Raw genomic sequence first — 14,831 nt, forward strand, 5'->3', positions numbered from 1 at the left:
GATGGTGTTGGAGTCGTGCTTGGCCATGCAGTCATGGGTGAACAGGGAGTACAGGAGGGGACTGAGCACGCACCCCTGAGGGTCCCCCGTGTTGAGGGTCAGCGTGGCAGAATTGTTGTTGCCTACCCTTACCACCCTGGAGTCGGGCCCGTCAGGAAGTCCAGGATCCAGTTTGCAGAGGGAGGTGTTTAAGTCCAGGGTCCTTAGCTTAGTGATGAGCTTTGAGGGCACTATGGTGTTGAACGCTGAGCTTGTAGTCAATGAATAGCATTCTCACGTTGGTGTTCCTTTTGTCCAGGTGGTGAAAGGGGCAGTGTGAATTGCATTCATCTGTGGATCTGTTGGGGCGGTATGCAAATTGGAGTGGGTCTAGGTTTCTGGGATAATGTGTATTGATGTGAGCCATTACCAGCCTTTCAAAGCACTTCATGGCTACAACGTGAGTGCTACGGTCGGTAGTCATTTAGGAAGGTTACCTTGGTGTTCTTGGGCAACAGGGACTATGATGGTCTGCTTGAAACATTTAGGTATTACAGACTCAGTCAGGGACAGGTTGAAAATGTCAGTGAAGACACTTGCCAGTTGGTCAGCGCATGCTCGGAGTACACGTCCTGGTAATCCGTCTGGCCCTGCGGCCTTGTGAATGTTGACCTGTTTAAAGGTTTACTCAACTCGGCTACGGAGAGTGTGATCACACAGTCATCCGGAACAGCTGGTTGCTCTCATGCATGCTTCTGTTGTTGCTTGCCTCGAAGCGTGCATAGAAGTCATTTAGCTCGTCTGGTAGGCTCGTCTCACTGAGGAGCTCGGGCGCTGTGCTTCCCTTTGTAGTCCCGTATTAGCCCTGCCACATCTGACGAGCGTCAGAGCCGGTGTAGTAGGATTCAAATCTTAATCCTGTATTGACGCTTTGGCTGTTTGATGGTTCGACTGAGGGGCATAGCGGGATTTCTTATAAGCGTCCGGGTTAGAGTCCCGCACCTTGCTTTTGGTTGGGGTTATGTCGTACGTACGGTCACTGTGGGGACGACTTCATCGATGCACTTATTGATCAAGCCGGTGGACTGAGGTGGAATACTCAATGCCAGTCTGTGCCAGTCTGTGCTAGCAAAACAGTCCTGTAGCTTAGCATCTACTGTCATCTGAACACTTCCGTATTGAGCGAGTCAATGGTACTTCCTGATTTCGTTTTTGCTTGTAAGCAGGAATCAGGAGGATAGAGTTATGGGTCAGATTTGCCAAATGGAGGGCGAGGGAGAGCTTTTGTACACGTCTCTGTGGTCTAGGGTTTTTTCCCCTCTGGTTGCACATGTAACACGCTGGTAGAAATGAGGTAAAATGTATTTAAGTTTAACCTGCATAAAAGTCCCTGTCCATTATCTATTGAGAGATTATGCAAAACACAGCTTTGTCTTCTGTAGGAGGGCAAAAACTACACACAGCATCACAACAGGGTAGAACAGGGCTAATGCAAGCCAAGCACTGATGTGTCCCAAATGACACCCTTACACCATTTAGAAAACAGAGTACATTGGGACCCAGATCTAATCTCAGGTGGTATGCATGGAGGATGGCAATCCTAATTTCACTTTGGGTGTAACATAGCCTAACTCATGACAATAAAATACCAAGGCAAACATTACTGTTAAGTCATAAAAAGGTGAACAATCCAGATCCTGCTTGAAATATCCTGTTGAGACCGGATGTTGGGAATGTAAACCAGTGAAATGGTTATAAACCATGAACCCACAAACACCAGAAAACCAAGGGCTGAGCTGAGGTCACATCAGACGATATACTCTCCTGGCTGACAAACACCATGTCGAACTTAGGTCCTCAGGCATCAGCCAGATGCTATACAGTATGGTGACTGATATAGTAACACACACACACACACACACACACCACACAACACACAACACACACACACACACACACACAACACACACACACACACACACACACAACACACACACACACACACACAACAAACACCACACACACACACACACACACACACACCACACACACACACCGCAAAGCAGGAGAGTTATATGGAAAATAAGATTCCTTATACTTGTCTTTTGGGAACACAGCAATAAGAAACACTTATATAACAAAAGTATGTGGACACCCCTTCAAATTAGTTTTTTGTATTAGTGTATTCAGCTATTTCAGCCACACCCGTTGCTGACAGGTGTATAAAATCAAGCACACAGCCATGCAATCTCCATTAGGGCTGGGCGATATATGCACGGCCGGTTTGGGTTTTTACTTTACCTTCTTTAACGGTATTTGAATGTTTGGTTTGTTAAATGTGATACGCCGTGTGTAACGTCCATTTTTATAGTTTACTCTGCTACTTGAGTCATCCCTCTCGCTCTCTCTCTCCACACCGCTTTCCACACAGACCTAGTCCCGCCCCCTGTCACTCAAGGAGCGCATGTTGCTGTTGCTTGACCATGCAACAATGTAGTTTCCACTTTGATCTTAATATAAATCCACTAGCGTTCTATAATTACAATATTAGTTTGTTTCTTACATCTGCAAACAGCTAGTTTGTATTTTCATAGCAAGTTAAGCTAAATCGTGTTAGCCACTAATGTAAATCGCTAGCAAATCAGCATGTTGTTTGTGCAACAGTATCTTCTAAATCAAAGAGGAATAGGCGAATCATGAATATGTTAGCTATATGAATAAAGATTTAATGTAACCAAAGATTATAGGGTCCCCTAGGAAACACTGAACATCACTTTGGTTACTACCCTGTCACAATAACTTGTCCATGGCATTTTAATTCGTTGTCATGTCAAACAACAATGTACTAATAATAAACATTTTATTTCCACGATTCKAAAAGTGTTTTGATCTAAATCACAATTGCAACATTTGGTTAAAAATAAGGCCTAGTATTTTTAGACATGTCGTGGCAGTGTGGAAATGATCTGAAATGAGTGCAGGAAATWATTTTAGGTTGAATTGAACACTATAAAACAATCAGAATGGAAATATAATTTAGAATATACAGTGGGGCAAAAAAGTATTTAGTCAGCCACCAATTGTGCAAGTTCTCCCACTTCATCATAGGTACACTTCAACTATGTCAGACAAAATGAGAAAAAAAATCCAGAAAATCACATTGTAGGATTTTTTATGAATTTATTTGCAAATTATGGTGGAAAATAAGTATTTGGTCACCTACAAACAAGCAAGATTTCTGGCTCTCACAGACCTGTAACTTCTTCTTTAAGAGGCTCTTCTGTCCTCCACTCGTTACCTGTATGATGCACCGGTTGAACTCTGTTATCAGTATAAAAGACACCTGTCCACAACCTCAAACAGTCACACTCCAAACTCCACTATGGCCAAGACCAAAGAGCTGTCAAAGGACACCAGAAACAAAATTGTAGACCTGCACCAGGCTGGGAAGACTGAATCTGCAATAGGTAAGCAGCTTGGTTTGAAGAAATCAACTGTGGAGCAATTATTAGGAAATGGAAGACATACAAGACCACTGATACTCCCTCGACTGGGGCTCCACGCAAGATCTCACCCCGTGGGGTCAAAATGATCACAAGAACGGAGACAAAAATCCCAGAACCACACCTAGTGAATGACCTGCAGAGAGCTGGGACCAAAGTAACAAAGCCTACCATCAGCAAGGGCATTGAAGATGAAACGTGGCTGGGTCTTTCAGCATGACAATGATCCCAAACACACCGCCCGGGCAACAAAGGAGTGGCTTCGTAAGAAGCATTTCAAGGTCCTGGAGGGAGCTGAAAGTCCGTGTTGCCCAGCAACAGCCCAAAACATCACTGCTCTAGAGGAGATCTGCATGGAGGAATGGGCCAAAATACCAGCACAACAGTGTGTGAAAACCTTGTGAAGACTTACAACAGAAAACGTACTGTACCTCTGTCATTGCCAACAAAGGTATATAACAAAGTATTGAGAAACTTTTGTTATTGACCAAATACTTATTTTCCACCATAATTTGCAAATAAAATCATTAACAATCCTATAATGTGATTTTTCGGATTTTTTTTCTCATTTTGTCTGTTCATAGTTGAAGTTACCTATGATGAAAATTACAGACCTCTCTCATCCTTTTAAGGGGGAGAACTTGCACAATTGGTGCTGACTAAATACTTTTGCCACACTGTATGTGTGCCACCCTAGGTCATGCACTACTCATGAAGCAAATTAGAACTTTTATTAATCAACAACATCAAATACGACAAAATTCCGTCATACCATAAAAAAATGAAAAATTCCATATACACTGCTCAAAAAAATAAAGGGAACACTTAAACAACACATAGTAACTCCAAGTCAATCACACTTCTGTGAAATCAAACTGTCCACTTAGGAAGCAACACTGATTGACAATAAATTTCACATGCTGTTGTGCAAATGGAATAGACAAAAGGTGGAAATTATAGGCAATTAGCAAGACAACCCCCAATAAAGGAGTTCTGCAGGTGGTGACCACAGACCACTTCTCAGTTCCTATGCTTCCTGGCTGATTTTTGGTCACTTTTGAATGCTGCGGATCACTTTCTAATCGTTAGTGGCAATGAACGGAGTCTACAACCCAACAATGGCTCAGTAGTGCAGCTCATCCAGGATGCACATCAATGGCGACGCTGGTGCAAGAAGGTTGCTGTGGTCTGTCAGCGTAGTGTCCAGAGCATGGAGGCCGCTACCAGGAGACAGGCCAGTACATCAGGAGAGTGGAGGAGGCCGTAGGAGGGCAACAACCCAGCAGCAGGACCGCTACCTCCGCCTTTGGCAAGGAGGATTAGAGGAGCACTGCCAGAGCCCTGCAAAAGGCCTCCAGCAGGCCACAAATGTGCATGTGTGCCTCAAACGTCAGAAACAGACTCCATGAGGGTGTATGAGGGCCCAACGTCCACAGGGGGGTTGTCTGTACAGCCCAACACCTGCGCAGGACGTTTGGCATTTGCCAGAGAACACCAAGATTGGCAAATTCGCCACTGCGCCCTGTGTTCTTCACAATGAAAGCAGGTTCACACTGAGCACATGTGACAGACGTGACAGTCTGGAACGCCGTGGAGAACGTTCTGCCTGACCCTTTGTCCTACTACACTATTGGCGTGCAATCGCAGTTCGGTTGAGGGAGGCCTGGTTCGAAATGTCCAGGACCGAAGCCAAATAATATGTCAGGAGCATGTGAAGTTCGAGGCTCACCTGGCTTCCGCCTGCTCATCCAACTCTTTCTGAGATCTGCGCATTTCTTAAATTGGGGGGAAGGAGGCGAAGAACCGCACAGCCGCTTCCATCCGTTCGCGCAGGAGGTAGGCCTAGGAAGAATGCAAGCAAGGATGTGACGGTGATCCGAGATGAAGAGAGTTCACCTCCAGCACCGCGCGTTGTGAGACCAATATGGAAGCATGGTATGAAGCCGCTGCTTGTGGCCCTAGGAGCCGGTGCAGCGAAACACTAGAATGGCATACTTACGAATGCGGGTAACAGCCAGCGAAGTGTGAGACGGAGATGTAACCTTCCAGCGAGTTCCTGCAAAGGAAGCATTATGCTATGGACTGGCCCGCCCGTTCCCCAGACCTGAATCCAATTGAGCACATCTGGGACAACATGTCTCGCTCCATCCACCAACGCCACGTTGCACCACAGACTGTCCAGGAGTTGGCGGGTGCTTTAGTCCAGGTCTGGGAGGAGATGCCTCAGGAGACCATCCGCCACCTCATCAGGAGCATGCCCAGGCGTTGTAGGGAGGTCATACCGGCACGTGGAGGCCACACACACTACTGAGCCTCATTTTGACTTGTTTTAAGGACATTACATCAAAGTTGGATCAGCCTGTAGTGTGATTTTCCACTTTAATTTTGAGTGTGACTCCAAATCCAGACCTCCATGGTTTGATAAATTTGATTTCCATTGATAATTTTTGTGTGATTTTGTAGTAAGCACATTCAACTATGTAAAGAAAAAAGTATTTAATAAGAATGTTTCATTCATTCAGATCTAGGATGTGTTATTTTAATGTTCCCTTTATTTTTTTGAGCAGTGTATATATATATGATATGATATTTTGGCCATATCGCCCAGCCCTAATCTCCATAGAAAAACATTGGTAGTAGAATGTTCTTACTGAAGAGCTCAGTGACTTTCAACGTGCCACCGTCATAGGATGCCACCCTTTCAACAAGTCAATTCGTCAAATTTCTGGCCTGCTAGAGCTGCCCCGGTCAACTGTAAGTGCTGTTATTGTGAGGTGGAAACATTTAGGAGCCGACAATGGCTCAGCCGCGAAGTAGTAGGCCACACAAGCTCACAGAACAGGACTGCTGAAGTGCATAAACATTGTCTGTCCTTGGTCGCAACACTTACTACCCAGTTTAAAACTGCCTCTGGAAGCAACGTCAGCACAAAAACTGTTGGTCGGGAGCTTCATGAAATGGGTTTCCATGGCCGAACAGCCATTTGCAATGCCAAGCATTGGCTGGAGTGGTGTAATGCTCGCCGCCATTGGACTCTGGAGCAGTGGAAATTAGTTCTCCGGAGTGACACATCACGCTTCACCACCTGGCAGTCCGACAGACGAATCTGGGTTTGGCGGATGCCAGTATAATGCTACCAGCCCCAATGCATAGTACCAAGTGTAAAGTTAGGTTGGAATAATGGTCTAGGCCTGTTTTTCATGGTTCGGGCTAGGTTCCCTTAGTTCCAGTGAAGTGAAATCTTAACGCTACAGCATACAATGACATTCTAGATGAATCTGTGCTTCCAACTTTGTGGCAACAGTTTGGGGAAGGCCCTTTCCTGTTTAAGCATGACAATGCCCCAGTTCACAAAGCGAGGTCCATACAGAAATGGTTTGTCGAGTTCAGTGRGGAAGAATTTGACTGGCCTGAGCAGAGACCTGATCTCAACCCCATCGAACACCTTTGGTATGATTTGGAACGCCGACTGCGAGCCAGGCCTAATCGCCCAACATCAGTGCCAGACCTCACTAATGCTCTTGTGGCTGAATGGAAGCAAGTCCTCGCAGCAATGTTCCAACATCTAGCGGAAAGCCTTCCCAGAAGAGTAGCAGCAAAAGGGGGACCAACTCCATATTAATGCACATGATTTTGSAATGAGATGTTCAATGAGCAGGTGTCCATATACTTTTGGTAATGTAGTGTACGTACACTGACACCAACACACACACACCACATAGGCTGCTGCTACTGTCCATTCTCTTTCCTTTTTTCCTAGTCACTTTACCCCTACCTTAAGTTGAAGTTGGAAGTTTACATACACCGTTGCCAAATACATTTTAACTCAGTTTTTTGACAAATTCCCTGAATATTTAAATCCTAGTAAGAATTCCCTGTCTTAGGTCGGTTAGGATCACACTTTATTGTTTAAGAAGTGAATGTCATCATAATAGTAGAGAGAATGATTTATTCACAGCTTTTTATTTCTTTCATCGTATTCCCAGTGGTCAGAAGTTTACATACCTCAATTAGTATTTGGTAGCATTGCATTTACATCGTTTTAAGCTGGGTAAAACGTTTCGGGTAGCCTTCCACAAGCTCCCCACAATAAGTTGGGTTGGATTTTAGGCCATTCCTCCTGCAGAGCAGGTGTAACTGAGTCAGGTTTTAGGCCTCTTGCTCACACATGCTTTTTCAGTTCTGCCCACAATTTTCTATAGGGATGGTAGCGCTTTTGTGATGGCCACTCCATACCTGGACTTTGTTGTCCTTAAGCCATTTTGACACAACTTTGGAAGTATGCTGGGGTCCATTGTGCATTTTGCGACCAAGCTTTAACTTCCTGACTGATGTCTTGAGATGGTGCTTCAATATATCCACATATTTTCTTTTCTCATGATGCCATTTATTTTGTGAAGTGCACCAGTCACTCCTGCAGCAAAGCACACGCCCCACAACATGATGCTGCCATCCCCGTGCTTCACGGTTGGGATGGTGTTCTTCGGCTTGCAAGCCTCCCCCTTTTCCCTCAAACATGACGATGGTCATTATGGCCAACAGTTCATTTGTTCATCAGACCAGAGGACATGTCTCCAAAAAGTACGATCTTTGTCCTGTGCAGTTGCAACCGTAGTCTGGCTTTTTTATGGCTGTTTTGGAGCAGTGGCTTCTTCCTTGGTGAGCGGGGTTTATGTCGATATAGGACTTGTTTTACTGTGGATATAGATACTTTGTACCTGTTTCCTCCAGCATCTTCACAAGGTCTTTTGCTGTTGTTCTGGGATTGATTTGCACTTTTCGCACCAAAGTAGTTAATCTCTAGAGACAGAACGAGTCTCCTTCCTGAGCGGTATAACGGCTGCGTGGTCCCATGGTGTTTATACTTGCGTACTATTGTTTTGTACAGATGAACGTGGTACTTCAGGCGTTTGGAAATTGCTCCCAAGGATGAACCAGACTTGTGGAGGTCTACAATTTTTTCCTGAGGTCTTGGTGTTTTCTTTTGATTTTCCCATGATGTCAAGCAAAGAGGCACTGAGTTTAAAGGTAGACTTGAAATATATCCACAGGTACACCTCCAATTGACTCAAAATGATGTCAATTAGCCTTTCAGAAGCTTCTAAAGCCATGACATCATTTTTCTGGATTTCTGAGCTGTTTAAAGGCACAGTCAACTAAGTGGTATGTAAACGTCTGACTTCCACTCTATATGTAATAGCTACCTCCCTCTATATAGCTACGTTACTACCTGGTACTCCCTGTATATAGGCCACGTTACTACCTGGTACTCCCTGTATATAGCCATGTTATTACCTGGTACTCCCTGTATATAGCCATGTTACTACCTGGTACTTCCTGTATATAACCATGTTACTACTGGTACGTCTGTATATAGCCATGTTCTACCAAGTACTCTTGTATATAGCCATGGTACTACCTGGTACTCTTGTATATAGCCATGTTACTACCTGGTACTCCTGTATATAGCCATGTTACTACCTGGTACTCCCTGTATATAGACTGTTATTACCTGGTACTCCTTGTATATAGCCATGTTACTACATGGTACTCCTTGTATATAGCCATGTTACTACCTGGTACGTCCTGTATATAGCCATGGTATTACCTGGTACTCTTGTATATAGCCATGTTATTACATGGTACTCCTTGTATATAGCCATGTTACTACCTGGTACGTCCTGTATATACCATGTTACTACCTAGTACTCCTTGTATATAGCCATGGTACTACCTGGTACTTCCTGTATATAGCCATGTTACTACCTGGTACTTTCTTGTATATAGCCATGTTACTAACTGGTACTTCCTGTATATAGCCATGTTACTACCTGGTACTTCCTGTATATAGCCATGTTACTACCTGGTACGTCCTGTATATAGCCATGTTACAAACCTGGTACGTCCTGTATATAGCCATGGTATTACCTGGTACTCCTTGTATATAGCCATGTTATTACATGGTACTCCTTGTATATAGCCATGTTACTACCTGGTACGTCCTGTATATAGCCATGTTACTACCTGGTACTTCTTGTATATAGCCATGTACTAACTGTACTCCTGTATATAGCCATGTTACTACCTGGTACTTCCTGTATATAGCCATGTACTACGCTGGATACGTTCCTGTATATAGCCATGTTACTACCTAGTACTTCCTGTATATAGCCATGGTTATTACATGGTACTCCTTGTATATACCATGTTTACTACCTGGTACGTCTGTATATAGCCATGTACTACCTAGTACTCCTTGTATATAGCCATGGTACTACCTGGTACTTCCTGTATATAGCCATGTTACTACCTAGGTACTGTTTTTTTACTCTTGTATATAGCCATGTTACTACCTGGTACTCCCTGTATATAGCCATGTTACTACCTGGTACTTCCTGTATATAGCGCAATGTTACTACCTGGTACTCTCCCTGTATATAGCCATGTTACTTTTACTTGTTATTGTTATTGTTAATCACTCTGTATTTGTTTCTCATGTCATTACTTAAATTTTAGCATTTTATTTCTTATCTTTATCTTAACTCTGCATTGTTGGAAAAGGATTCGTAAGAAAGCGTTTCACTTTTAGTCTGCACCTGTGTTTATGAAGCATGTGACAATGTGATATTCTCAGTTGATCTTGCTGAGCCTCGGAGCTGATGGGGAGTGGAGGAATTGACCTCATTCCCATATACCCATATGTATTGAGAAAGAGAGAAATACAGATTGAGAAATACAGAGAGAGAGAGGATGGCTGAAGAAATCAACTAGGGGCTGTCACATCTCCCCTGCTGCCTGCCTGCAGCCTGTCTCCCTCCCTCCCTGACTGCCTGTCTCCGTGCCTGCCTGTCTCCCTGCTGCAGTGTCACGGCGAGCACAGATAAAAGGGGGTTGTTTCAGGAGGAGAGGAGTGAAAGAGAGGGAGCGATTGGGAGGGGAAGAGAGAGAGATCACAGCTGCAAAGACCTAGTGGGAACAGATTCAGACAACAAATGTGCAGCCCTCCTTCCCATGAAGAGGGTGACCCTACTACCCCCATCCCCCAACACACACATACAGCAACTCCACACGTATTAAGTGGAAGAGCATGCCTTTATGAAAGACGAGCTGCGTACAAATGGAGCGTGACAATCCAGAGAAAAGAGAGAAAGCCTTGAGACGCCTGCTTAGAAAGAGAGTGAAAGAAAGAGACAGAAAGAGACAAAAAGACAGACAGCATAAAGTGGAGCATTACAAGCAGTATGCTAGTGACCCTGGGCTTTGCCATTGGTACAGTATTTTATTTCAAGAAACTAGCTCAGCTAGTATCAGTGAAACCATTTTAACTATCTGAGAGATTGGTTGTATTCTACCACTGTAAGGACAGAATAGTGTTAACATATATTGTTACAATTATTGAACTACAGTACTTGATTGTGTATCTGTTAGAGCAGAGCTGGTTTTCTACAGAGCTGTTGTTCCCTCCATTAACATGGAAGCTGTCCTCTGGGAGACAGAGGAGAGTAGGAACTCCTGCCTGCTGCAGTGGTAGTAAACAATTCACACAGCCAGTGTCCTTTGTCCACGCACCTCCTGCTTAACCCCACCCCCTTCTTTTGTGATTCATTCCGGCAAAGCTATGCTACACAATCTAAAGCAGGAAAAARGGTAGAGAGGGTGAGAGAGAGAGATGGAGAGATAGAGGAATGAGATGGGCAGTACCTTGGCTGATTCCGTTGACTCCTCCGCTTTAATCCAAACCGATTCAGAGGCAGCTCTTTTAGCTGCAGCCTTCAGACTCAATGAGCATTCACTCAAGGGCCTTACCCAGCATGCTCCACTCCACACAAAGACAAGGGGGTGTGACCAATCACGTCTTGCTTCAGTATGCACTCTGCTTTTTCCCTCCCTCCCTCTCTCTTCTGCTCCCTCCCTCCTTCTGTGCTCCTCCCTCCCTCCTTCTCTGTGCTCCCTCCCTCCCTCTCTCTGTTCCCTCCCTCCCTCCTTCTCTGTGCTCCCCCTCCTTCTCTTCTCTGTTCCCCCCTCCCTGTCTCACTGTTCCCTCCCCCTCTCTCTCTCTGTCTGTGCTCCCTCCCTGTCGCTCTGTGCTCCCTCCCTTTCTGTTCCCCCCTCCCCCTCTCTCCTGTTCTCCCTCCCTCCTTCTCTGTTCCCTCCCTCCTTCTCTGTGCTCCCTCCCTCTCTGTCTCTGTTCCCTCCCTCCCTCCTTCTCTGTTCCCTCCCTACCTCCTTCTCTGTTCCCTCCCTCCCTCCTTCTCTGTTCCCTCCCTCCCTCCTTCTTGTTCCCTCCCTCCTTCTCTGTCCCTCTCTGTGCTCCCTCCCTCTCTGTCTCTCTGTTCCCCCCTCTCTCTGCTCCCGCCCTCTCTCTCTCCTAGCTCCCTCCCCTTAATGCCCACTGACATACAAGCTTGTGGGCGGCCTGCCGAAAGCGTTGTTATGGCAACGCATCCCCAGTTGCGCCCAACGCCTGTTCTGCAAGCTTTTTCTCCCTCCCCCCTCTATCCCTCTATATCTCTCCATCTCTCTCCTTCTCTCCCTCCTCTCCAATGAAAACTTAAGTGCTGCTCACTGCAGGTTGGGCTCAGAAGCACGTCCAGTCATGTGTCAGATAAAATGGGTGATCTGCTGCTCTCCTCTCCACACAGCTCTCTCTCTCTCTCTGTGAGGGGGGATTCTCTGTGACCCAATTAGAAAAGGACAGCCCAGATAGCTCAATTTCAGGAGGCTTGCAGTCAAATCCAAGATATAGGGCAGTTTTTTTTGTAATAGCAAATAAAAGGGTATTTACTGAACACAATGTTATGTAGTCGATACACAATGTGTCACTATGACTATGTGCCTGGCCTTCTCGTGCTGCCAAGGAAGTAGGTCTCCATTGGCACATATGTAGTGGAGAACTTGATATAAACCTGCTGAGTGGGTGAGAGAAGGGTGAGAGTGGAGGAGGTGTGGGGTGTGAGAGGAGGAGATGTGGGGTTAAGAGGGGAGGTGGCGTTATATGTGAGTGGGGGAGGGGTGGACATTCATTGGGGCCTCCTGTGTCTCACAAAAGGGCCCCCGACAAAAAAAAATCTTGGTTGACTGATTCGTCAATCGATTGGTCGAAATTGAAAAACTTGTATTTTTCCATATATAGACACACCCTATGTTTCAATAAAATCAACTATATGTAGGCTACTGGGCTTGTCTGATGCTTTAAGCACTGCCGTAAAAAAATAAGACACAGAGGGAGTCAGAGATCATTATAGCCTAAGCAGAAAAATAAATTAAAAACTGTTCCCYACCCAACCCTTCTCCTGCAGCTGCCCTTTCGTTCCGTTGCTGGTAATAGGCTATACACCAGCGGTCGGCAACCGTTTACATTTGCAGTGCCAAGTTATGGTACCATTTCCACTGTTCTGCGTGCCAGTTACGATTTTCATATTCACATTTTCGTGGAGCAGTTTAATTTAATTTATAATAAAAAGTCTTCATATCTAAAAATCAATGTCATGTGGTTAATCAAAATTATTTCTAAATTAAAATGATACAAATATAAAAGTAACTTCTATTGCCATTGGCAATATGTAATAATAACCTACATAAAGCCAACAAATAAAAACARTGCAGCCTGCAAGTCGAAAATATTCMGATAAAAATAAATATCCTATGATTCACAGTGGTTATGCATGGCCTGTTTTTAACCTTTATTTAACTAGGCAAGTCAGCTAAGAACAAATTCTAYTTTTCAATGACYGCCTAGGAACGGCCTTGTTCTGAGGCAGAAAGACAGATTTTTACCTTGTCAGCTCGGGGATTCGATCTTGCAACCTTTCGGATACTAGTCCAATGCTCTAACCACTAGGCTACCTGCCGCCCCAGGAAACTTGGTCTGGCCCAAAGGTCATGCTAGCAGACTTGCAACATTGTATAACATATTCTGGGCCCTAAGAGTTTCCTGTGCCGGACAGACACATTTTTCTGCACAAGGGATAAGAAGTAATCAGGTAGGCCTATTTTATGAGCATGACATTTTCTTCCCCTTTCATGCTGAATGGTTATGTAAAAGTGAGAGAGCTGGAAAGATGTTTCTAATAGGCTACGTTAAGGAACTATGGTCATTCTCAATGGATGTAAAAACAGACTGTTTACTTGCTGTTTGAGGCAAAGAAAAAAAGTGTGTGTATATATATATTTTTTTTTATACCCCCAATTTCATGGTATCCAATTGGGCCAGACAGTCTTGTCCCATTGCTGCAACTCCCTCGGGAGAGGCGAAGGTCAAGAGCAATGCGTCCTCCAAAACACTACCCTGCCAAGCTGCACTGCTTCTTGACACACTGCTTGCTTATCCGGGAAGCCAGCCGCACCAATGTGTCGGAGGGACCACCGTCCAGCTGGCGATCTTAGTCAGTGCGCATGCGCCCGGACCGCCACAAGGAGTCGCTAGAGTGCGAAGGGACAAGGACATCTCGGCCAATCAAACCCTCCCCTAACCCGGATTGACGCTGGGCCAATTGTGTGACGCCTCATGGGTCTCACGGTTGCGGCCGGCTGCAACACAGCCCGGGATCGAACCCGGGTCTGTAGTAACGCCTCTAGCACTGCGATGCAGAGCCTTAGACCACTGCGCCACTCGGGAGGACAGAAAAAAATACTTTGAGAAGCTCCACAGTGGTGGTGAGTTAAGACAATCAGAAATAGTATCAGATCCCCAAATGGGAACATTTATAGGCCTACAWTTGCACGTAGGCCAGGTAGCCTAGGCCTACTMCTATGCGTAATCAGGTACGTGTCCTTACACAAGATTGACAGGAACGCGCCAAACAAAAGACAATTAATAAATTGATAACTCGTAAATGGAATGAAATAATAAACCAAAACTTGCATTGGATTTTAGCCTACATTTGCACGTAGGCCAGGTAGCCTAGGCCTACTCTATGCGTAATCAGGTACGTGTCCTTACACAAGATTGACAGGAACGCGCCAAACAAAAGACAATTAATAAATTGATAACTCGTAAATGGAATGAAATAATAAACCAAAACTTGGAGCCTCCCGGGTGGCGCAGTGGTCTAGGGCACTGCATCGCAGTGCTAGCTGCGCCACCAGAGTCTCTGGGTTCGCGCCCAGGCTCTGTCGCAGCCGGCCGCGACCGGGAGGTCCGTGGGGCGACGCACAATTGGCATAGCGTCGTCCGGGTTAGGGAGGGTTTGGCCGGTAGGGATATCCTTGTCTCATCGCGCTCCAGCGACTCCTGTGGCGGGCCGGGCCGCAGTGCGCGACAACCAAGGGGCCAGGTACACGGTGTTTCCTCCGACACATTGGTGCGGCTGGCTTCCGGGTTGGAGGCGCGCTGTGTTAAGACGCAGT

At 45.4% G+C, this 14,831-nt stretch overlaps 1 protein-coding gene across 4 annotated transcripts in view; it reads right to left on the reverse strand.

Annotated features, from left to right (window-relative positions):
- The window catches only part of LOC111967301 (storkhead-box protein 2), a 129,234-nt gene that overhangs the window by 25,613 nt on the left and 88,790 nt on the right, over positions 1-14,831 (reverse strand). The window contains exon 1 of one of the 4 annotated variants that reach the window (XM_023992225.2): positions 11,184-11,338. The exons of the other annotated variants lie outside the window; for them this stretch is intronic. The gene's annotated coding sequence lies outside the window, so the exon portion shown is untranslated. Of the gene's footprint in view, positions 1-11,183; positions 11,339-14,831 lie in introns of those variants that run through there. 4 annotated transcript variants of the gene reach the window in all.

This window comes from Salvelinus sp. IW2-2015, linkage group LG8 (genome assembly GCF_002910315.2).
Source record: "Salvelinus sp. IW2-2015 linkage group LG8, ASM291031v2, whole genome shotgun sequence".
Classification (NCBI taxonomy): Eukaryota; Metazoa; Chordata; class Actinopteri; order Salmoniformes; family Salmonidae; genus Salvelinus; species Salvelinus sp. IW2-2015.